Genomic DNA, 10266 nt, shown 5'->3' with positions numbered 1-10266 from the left:
TTCTCAGTAAAATATAAAAAAAAACTTGAATAAAAATTACTGTAATGAATGTATGTATGTCTTTTCAACAAAATTGAAAAGTTTTTTCATCTTTTGGGACCCTTTTCATTTTAATGCTCTTCAAGTTTAGCTTTGCTAAATATTGGGAAGAGCTTTATAAAGTTACCCCTTTATTTTATAAGACATTGGTCCCAGAAATGTGCTGTTTAAAATTAGTCTTAAAGAATCTGATTGATCATGAGCTCATTCAAGATAAAACATCAGCAAGTAAAGAGTCCTACTGACCTCAGTATAATTGTGAGCTTGAAGTTAAAGCTCATACTTAAGTACTTGGTGGACCAGTTTCATAACCTTCAGAATATTGCTAACTAAACGTCAAAATTAGTTTAGTACTGACTAACTTTATTGAGGTCAGCTAGATTAAAAAAAAAAAGAAGTACCCTGTGAAAGGGAGGTGTTTGGATACTAATTCTTTTCCACTAGCTTTTGGATTTAGTTTTTTAGTTACACCAGCTTTTCATTCAGCTATGTGTGTATATAACATGACTCATATATATTTACACTCTGCCTAAGCTGCTAACAATAGAAAATTCAGTCTGAGACCTCTTCAGTTAATTTTCACTGAACAGTCTTTAAAAGGTCTAACTGATATGAGCCTTGGTTTCATCAACAGCTTATTCTCCTTAGCACATTCCCCTAGTTTTAAAGAATAATGATACTTTATACCTATTTTTATTGCTGGTATTTCTTGGGGTTTTGTTGTTTTGGTAATTAGAACAACAACAACAGCAAATTATTATCAGGCCAGTACAGATCAGTCATTGGTTAGTCTCATCCCTAAGGCTTTTTTTAATACTTTACAGTGTATGCAGACAGATGTTGTCCAGAAGAGGACAGAGTGGAAGTTATGGCAGATCTGTAAGCTTGAGAATTAGTTCTAGACTAATTCTAGACTAATAGACTGATCTAAAATAATCTTCAGACGCTAGAGAAAATTAATCTTCATCAATGAATTAAATCATTAAAATAAAATAAAAATTAAAAACTATTTTTCATTTACAGCCTGATGCAGTGCATCTCAAAACCAGGTTTTCAAAAAGTTTTTACTCTTAGGAAGCTGAGGTTTTCAAGTTCTCAACTACAATTTTAACTATAATTAAAAAAATAATTCCTAATATCCTGCATCCTGTTATAATGCATATTTTTTTTTTATTTCCATCTGAAATAATAGAAAAGGTGTCCAGTATCACAACTTGTACATTTTACAGTTTGTTTTATTGAGAGTGAAATACATTTGGTCTCTTATATTTCCTCGCTCTCTTTTGTATTCCGAATACATTTAGAAAATTACACATCTGAACAGTGGAGCCTGTTCCAGGAATGACTCACTTCTTTGCATTTCACCTCTCCCAGGTAAATTACCTTTAACAGCATTCAAAATGAGAACTGGTTTGACAAGCTGTGAGCATGTAAACTTTCAAGTCTATTAAGAATCTAATTTACTTACTACTTCTTAAGGAAACAGGCACTGTTTTCTACTACTTCAAATGGCATATTCTTCACAACATATTCTTTAAAGGAAGTATACTGCAATCTCATAAAATGCTTTTTGGTCAAACCTGGACCAGGGGCTGGAAAAGAATAATTATTCACAGGCAGGCATACTTCAAGGTGTAGGATATCTATGTACATCAAGGTAGGATACCAAAACAGCGGCATAGGCCTGAAGTCAGAACAGTGTTTTGAAATGGGTAGTGTCTACTGAATGCTGATTCTCAGAAGGCTAGGTTTCAGAAACACTTTTAATGTTCACTTGGAATTATTTGTGCTTCTTTTACAAAACTCATTTTCACAGTGATCGTATTCACTTTGCTCTGAAAATATTAATATACTAGTATTCCCACTCCAGACATCTGTACCTCTGTCCAAGAAGAACTCAGTAGAGTAACCATTTTGCCAGTATGCCTCACTGGCAATAAATAATAGAGTTTACAAAATGAAAAATACAGATTCATAGTCATAGCATTTTTCAGTTTATTCCTCACACTAGGTGAATACCAACAATAATTTTTCTAAAAAAGAATTTGAGTTCAATGAGCTTTAAAAAAAGGATCTATCATTTAGCTTCAAGATTTCTTTTTGCACTGCATAATTCAAGATTTCACCAAAAATAAATACTGTAAAAATAACACCTCTCCAGAAAAATAAGGTATAGACCGATTTCTTCCCTGAGAATCTTTTCATCTATGTCATGATTTGGGGTCCCTGGATAAGGTTCAGCCCATGCCTAAGTTTATGGTGAGGCTTAGGGTAAGAGTTGGGAGAGAGATAAAGCCTGCGCTTTCAGTTGGTATGGAGCTGCCAAGGGGAGGATTATACTGCAGAAAGATTTATCCCCTAAGAATATTTTCATGTGGGCCATGGGTGGGTGCCCAGTCAAGTGAGGAACTAGCTCAGTGGGTTTGCAAGCAAATGCTGCAGGGTTATGCAGACAAAAGACACCTCAAAATCTAAAAAACAGGTGGAAGGAATCCTGCTTGTATCCCTAGAGATGAGGGAATGTTGTGAGGACAACATTATGGGGGAAGCTTTTGCCCTTTCCCTAGGAAGTCCAGAGAGCTGGATAGCCTACCTGAAGTGCCTGTAGGCTGATGCACACAGCATGAGGATCATGCAGGAGTTAGACACATGCATGCTTCTGCAGGGCCGTGGTCTCACTGAGTCACAGAGACATGGTGTAATAGCTCAGAGAAGCATTGCAATGGACAGATACAAGATTTTTAGGAGTAATGGACAGCAAGGTGAGGAAAAGGAACTGTTCTTTATGTGAGAGAGAAGCAGGACTGCCTAGAGCTCGGCCTAGGAATAGATAATGAGTCAGTTGAGAATTTATGGATGAAGATTTGGGCAGATCAGGGCAGTCAATATCATGGTGGGTGTTTGACGCAGACTGCCTGATTAGGAAGAGGTAGATGAATGTTTTTTTCAGATAACTGTTAGAACCCTTAGATGAATGTTTTTTTTTCAGATAACTGTTAGAACCCTTATGTGTTCAGATCATGGTCCTCACTGGGGACTGGAAAAACCCTGATATCTGCAAGTAGGACAATACAGCGATGAGGAAATTTCTGGAATGAAGGAGAACTTCCTGACACCTGCAGTTTGAGGAGCACGTGAGGGGAGGCATTCTCCTGAACCTGATTCTTAGGGAAAAAAAAAAAAAAAAAAAAAAAAGCACCTGCTTTGAAGAATCTCATGGGATGTAGTTCTTCACGATCAACCTGACAACCGTATCTAATAAGAAAACTGGCTCCATGGGTGCTGGGAGAGCAGTGGATGGTTTTTGTTTTGACACTTTCTCTGATGACAACCTCATAAACAAACTGAGGAAGTACAGATTAGATAAATAGACAGTGAGTCGTACTGAAAAGTGGCTAAATGGCTTGCCCAGAGTGTTCTGATCAGAGAGTCACAGTTGGGTGTCCCAGGATCAGTACTAGGGCCAATAATATTTAACATTAATTACCTGGGTGATAGTGTGGACAGAACCCTCACCAAGCTTGCAAATTATGCAAAACTGGGAAAAGTTGCTGATACACCAGAGGGTTGCACTGCCATACAGAGGGACCTTAACAGACTCAAGGAGTCGGCTAATAGGAAGCTCATGAAATTCAGTGAGGAGTGCAAAGTCTTGTGGCTGGTGTGGAACAGCCCCATGCTGGGGCAGACTGTCTGGAAAATGGCTTTGCAGAGAAAGATATGGTTGTGCTGACAGACAAATAAAATTGAACATGAGTAGGAATGTGTCCCTGTGGCAAATAGGCCACTATGATCCTGTGTTGCGTAGGTGCACTGGAATAAATTGTCCAGGGAGGTTGGAGGTTATGGAGTCCTTGTCCTAGGAAAGATTAAAAGTGCAATTGAATAAGGTCCTGAGCAACAAGCTTAATTTGACACTATACTGAGCAGGAGAGAGGGACTAAATAATCTCCAGTGATCCTTTCCAACCTCAAGGATTCTGTGATTCTGCCCTTTGATAAAAGCCAGCACCAGCCTTAGGTTATATTTAACCTTGGGCTGGGGCTAGTATTGATATATCAACAAAACATGGAGCTCCAGATGGTGTAAGTCTGCTAAAAGAAGGGGAAAGCCATAGAAAGGTTTCTCCTGTATTAAATCATTCAGGTGGGGCTTGGCTGGAAGTCATTGGCTAAACTTCAGGCCACGTCTAGAGGTAGGATTAGGGGAAATACAAAGCCTGTAGCTCTACATGTTGTGTGGCTTGAAAAGGCCTGCAAGGGAAAGACCGTGGTGGAGAAAGATTTCTTGCCTGAGTACTCTGTTATGTGGGTCATGGATGAGGGTCCTTGGCTAAGGTTCAGCCCATGACTAGATTTGGGGTTACGGGTTGGTGAGGGACTGCAAAGATACTGCCAAAATAATCAGTATGTTGCAGTTGCATGTTGCAGCTGGGTCCATACATTGCATGTTCCAGTGCTCTTTGGGCTGCACAGGGAACACCAATGAAACTTGTCACATCAAAGCGTAGTTCTACAGTTCAAGTTACAGCCTGAAGACAGACTGATCATGCATATCCATTTTTCATGAGTATCCTAACTGGTTCCCAGCAAAAGGCGTAGGCTGAAAAGAGACTTCTCTCCTCGGTACGTTTTCATTTGGGCAATGACTGGAGGTCCAGAAACTGAGAACCAGTCTCAGTTTTTGTTAAGTTTAAGGCTGTGGTTGAGAGAAAAAATATTCTCTACTTGATGGATGGCTTTCAAGAGCATTCTTGCAGGATTATTTCCCCTTTCTTAGAGTAAAGATTCTGAGATACACTGCAGATTACTGTCATGAAATGATAAATAGTTAAGAAAGACTAGCAGCCAATAAGATGTCACCGTCGCCATCACCATGCAATTCTGACCAACACAGAAGATATATGACATACTGCTCTACTGGGGACAATGTTATAGATAAAATTAGCTATAAATGGAATATGTACTACATTAATATACTTAACCCTAATTTGCTACAAGAATCAACCTGCTCTTGGATGTTTTGTCTTGATAGTAGTTTCTTTTTCTCTACTGAATAAATGTCAAGATAAACAGAAGTCATTAGCATGTGTTAAAAGTGTGGAGGATTTCTGATCAACAGAAACTGAACGTATTTTAATGCAATTAATAAATGACCAATGACTTTGAATTAGCGATAGGACAAACAAATTAAAAAGTTTTGGTAGTCAGGTATTTGCAGTTAAATAGCTTATAGAAGTACTGGAGTAGGCACACTGCTGTGTTTCTGAAATGCCTCACAAAGTTTGGAATTTGTAAGCCAATGTAGTTTAAGTGGTCACCAGCTTTTGAAAAAATGGAAGCCATAAGCATTAAATGTGAGATTTCTTGCAAGATTATATCAATATAAAGGAAAAATACCATGTGTATGGATGTTAAGAAATAAGAGCATATATGCAAGTCTTTTCCAAAACTCAAAAATTATATGGCTCTTGCAAGTCTTTACTAGAAATGTTTATGTGATATTTGGCATTTAAACTAACACTATCATGTAGCCTAGATAAATTTTGTATTTGTTTTATTTTTGATTTGCAACAAGCTTATGTTCCTTTACAACCAATACCATTAATTCTTGTAAATTGTAGCCCTACAACTTAGCATGATGGCTCATGTCTACTCCTTGAAGAAATACACAGTTATAACTTCTACTAATTCTCGAGTAGATAGAAATTAATGACTAGAAAAAAAGGAAACTTGAAATACTGGATGCTAACAGAAATGTGGGATATCCTTGGTAGTTTTGCAAGATAATTTTTAAAAGTCTTCCTGAAGTTGTTTTTGAAAAAGTGAGAAGAAATAAGGCATTTTAATGAAAGCCAAGGATACTTTTGCCGCAGTATCACATTTTTACCTACAAAACTTCTATTACATGGTTTCTCAATTTGAAGTAGAAGGTGACCAACTATTTAAACAGTCAGGACCAAACAAATCCCCACCATAAATATGTTATCAGGATCTCCCCCTAACATAAATGCATTTTTAAGAGTAATATAAATAAAAAGTTCTCATACATTACAGCTATTCATAGTAACACTTCAGTAATTTTTTAGGGATATTTTTTTACTTTTTTTTCTAACAGCCAAAAAAATGGTTGGTTTGAAACATTTCTGCTTGCTGATTTTTATTCTTTGGAAAAAATGATCTATTCAACATGGCAGATCCATTAAAACCCAAATTAAATAATTGCTCCAGATTTATCCCACAAGCTTTAGAGATGTAATATGAAGAATGAAGGGCTTTTACAGCTGGCTATTTCAGTCAACTAAGGTCTTAATTGCTCTCAGGAGGCAACCTTCTTTCCATTAACTTTAGGATAAGCCTAAAATGATTAAGAACTTAACATAGGATCCTCAGCTAAGTGCCTATACTTAGCTAGAATGAATTCTTAATTTTAGCTTTTTAATCCTCTCTACTTGAACTGAAAAAGGGAAGGGAGAATAAATTACATTTATTAGAAAAGAATTGTCATATCCACCTTCAGTCTACCTTGTAGATGGGATATTCACCTCGGACACAATTTCCTGAGGCAATGTGAAAGATAAGAACTTAACTCTGCCATCTCCTATCTATGTTTTATTTAGAATTGCAGTGAATCATTCAGGCTTTTAAGGTACCTTTCTTACTGCTTCTTAGAGTTGTTGAGTGATTCTTCCAGGCAGTGCAATAGACAAATACCATTCTTTCTGGGTTGCAGTAGCAACTGTAACTATGGCAAAGGGATTTGGATGCTTTTGCTGACCACTGAAATACCATTCTTGTTCCCCCTTTTCAATGTGCTAGCTTTCAAATAAACTATAGGGTATCTGGGATACAGTTCTATCAATCCTCCCTTATACTGTTCAGTTTTTCCCTTACATAATTAAACATCTGGTAAAGCACTAGCAGGAGATGAGTTATTCCATCTCAGAATTACTTTAACTTATAGTGAGAATGATGCTTTGCCAAGAAGCAGAAAATCCTTTCAGACCCACTGTATTCTTGAAGTATCTAGATCAACACATGTAAAATCTCAGGTGCATGTGCTTAAAGATTTTTTTCACTAATCTTAGGGGACTAATCAATACATAAGACTAGAATGAAAACCTTAAACTTTTCTACATTTAGAAAGGAAAGCTAGATCCCAGGATTCTGTAATCCTTTGTTCAGTTTCTCTGAACATGAAATCATTTTTACTTTTGTAAATGCTACCTCCTGTTACTAAGAACAATATAACCTGAAAAGCATATTGCAGTATAATACAAAGAAATAAAGAAAATGGGTAATTTTTCTGCTTGATTTTCCTTGACTGTCAGCATATTCAGTAATGCACAGGAAAAGAAAAAGAAATTTTTTTAAGGACTCTAAAATTCTGAATATAAACAATTTGAGAATTTCCAGGCAAGATCAGGTGTTTCACCTCAGAGATGAAGGTTAATGCCATAAAGTGAAGTGACACATTCACTTTATACATCTTAATAATTTCATGATAAAGAACAGCAACACACAGGGAAAATAAATGCCAGATCATAATTAATATTTCTTATTGAATCAACATGAAAATTCCAACAAATTTTAGCAAAGATTAGAGCAAAAATCTGACCAACAGTTGTGATACAAGATAAGATCAAATCTTTTTTCTTAAGTGTCTTTACTCATAAAAAAATAAATTAAGAAAAAACTCCAACTCAGAATATTTAATGATTGCATGTTATTCACTCCCCATGTAATTGTGTGCCCATGCAGAGATGCTGCTTTTGAAGTGGATATCACAGTGTTATTTAATGGAACTCCATGGCAATCTATTAGAAAATAAGTAATGGCAAAAATTGCCATACAGCTCCCTTCACCAAAGTTTAATCCGAATTGAGTCATAGTAAATATAATTGATGCATAAAAGACTGCAACTTATAATACTTCCTTCAACCTTCTAATAGATTTTTCTTCCTGAGTTTACATCTGCAGTTCAAGTACAAGCAGCACTCTGGTAACAGCTCACTACAGGAGTATAACCAAGGATAAAAATACAAAAAAAAGAAACATATATATATATATATATATATATATATATATACAAAAGCAAATAAAAACCTTACAAGATGATTTGCAGTAATTTTAAAATCAGCTTCATTCTCTTTATCTACAGTGTGGTGACCAAAATAACTTTGGTTATTTCTTCATTTCTAATATAAATATTTTTCAGAAATCAAATTAAGTTGATAAAATACAGCTCATGCAAGTTAAATACATTAATATGATACCATTAATTCAGGGTCTGATGCACTCAAATTAATTGGGGGAAAAAAAAAGGTAATTCTGCTTTTTCTTTGTTTAATGGTATTGTTTTTAAAGTTTTAATTTTAATTAAATAACAACAGTCTCTCAAATATCTATCATTACTTAAGGTAGGAAAAAATGCCACGTGGAAAAATTTCAAAGTTCTATGAATATTTTTAATAAAAATTTATCTTCTCTGTAGTTAAAATAAGTAAGCAACCCCTACTATATATGTTCTGCAGTTAACGACAAAGGAGCGATTTCAAACATTTCTTCAAATACAGTGAATTGTCATATTTTTATTCCTCTTTTTAAAAATCTGCTAGTCACACACTCATTAAATTTCTTTATACTTTACATCAACTGCATTCAAAAAGCACTGTGAGCGTGCAGATTTGTTAATAATTATTTATAAGTAATTGTATTGGGATATTATCATGAACTTCAGTGTTTAGTTCCCAGAATTTTCCATCTGATGCTTTACAGAGTGTAGTGAAAAAAAAAAAAATCAAATTATGGATAAATACAGACATTATTCAGTCAAAATAAGATAACATCAACAGAAAAAAATTAGTCTCACACACAGGTTAAATAAGAATGCTCTATAAATCCAAACAGAGGTACACATCAAAGCCTCAGTCAGCGAATTTTGCATTTATATCGGCACTTAAATGCACATTTGAATGTGTGCGCAATAAAACAGTGCAAAGCTCTTTTTTGACTATCATAGAGATACAACTTTATGTGTATGATATGGGTTAAAATCATCAATTTCAATGGATATAAAATTCTATTGTCTATAAGGAGAAGTAGAATGTGACAAAGAAAGTTCTAGACTATACCTGACATGAGCAGTAGGTACAATTCGCCTATTGTCTTGGTTTAAGGAAAGCTTCTAATGTGTTACAGTCACTGAGCTGTTCTGCTTGACTCAAACTGAAGAACTTCTGTTTACGGCTAGAAACAGAACTTAAGGCACCAAAGGAACTTCAAGGCCTATGAGTCTCTAAAATTATTCTTTACTGTACATAAAATTTTAATGTTTGCAGGATGGAGGCCTTGATGATAATTAATGAATAAGCAATAATATAACAACAGAGGAGTATTAAAGCAAAAATTTAATTGGCCCTGTGGTAGGTAGTTTATATGCCGCTATTCATTTCTGATATGATGACTACTTCACTAAATTTTCATTTTTTTTATACAATCAAATTAGATCTGAAATTCCAAGACTGGTTGTTTTAATGCTGTTGTTTTAATGCTATTGTTTTATGCCAACAAACAGGATGAACCCTCTCATTTTTCTTTATGTTATTTTGAATTTTGACATTAAATGATATGTGACAAGTCCTGATGATATAGATCCAAAAGTCTCTATGTATGGCTCAGCTATTTTGTTACCAGCTGAGAATTATTAGATATACAAGATTGCACAGAAAAAAAAAATAAAAATTACTAGAATAATAACAGTGGTAATGTATGCAGAAAGGAAACAGGCAATACAGAGGTTTTCTTAAAAATGCATGTTACAGTTTGCATCAGAGGTCATTCTTGCCTCAAGAGATATTCAGAAAGTGAGATTTAATTTACCCTAATTTCATAGAATAATGTCTGTGACTTCAAAAAGCAGTTTTGTTGATTTTTGTTTCTGAAACACAGACATCAATATTTTTATTGATGATATTTCCAGATACTCCAAGTTTTCTTTAGAAATTATTAATGTGACCACATTTTTAAATTTAGACCTAAGAGTTTTATATCAGCTGATTAAAGTCATGTATCAGTGATCTGCTGACTGACTTTTGCCAGTATCACAAGTAGACAATATAGTAATATTGATGCCACAGTCTCTTTATGCTATTATTTAAAGGGTAATTTATGCAAGTGAGCTTACTTCAATTACCATTCCAGCTGCTTGTCAGTGTCATTTGTGTTA

At 35.0% G+C, this 10266-nt stretch overlaps 1 long non-coding RNA gene across 1 annotated transcript in view; it reads left to right on the top strand.

The window, feature by feature from the left end:
- LOC136012709 (uncharacterized) overlaps positions 1–3202 on the top strand; it is a 3900-nt gene extending 698 nt beyond the window's left edge. Inside the window, exons 2-3 of the long non-coding RNA XR_010611917.1 lie at positions 1344–1413; positions 3029–3202. This is a non-coding gene — a long non-coding RNA (uncharacterized LOC136012709). The remainder of the gene's footprint in view (positions 1–1343; positions 1414–3028) is intronic.
- The last annotated feature ends 7064 nt before the right edge of the window (positions 3203–10266 follow it).

This window comes from Lathamus discolor, chromosome 4 (assembly GCF_037157495.1).
Source record: "Lathamus discolor isolate bLatDis1 chromosome 4, bLatDis1.hap1, whole genome shotgun sequence".
NCBI classification, from domain to species: domain Eukaryota; kingdom Metazoa; phylum Chordata; class Aves; order Psittaciformes; family Psittacidae; genus Lathamus; species Lathamus discolor.
The sequence above is the reverse complement of the archived record's forward strand: the minus strand, read 5'-3'. Positions and strand labels throughout refer to the sequence as shown.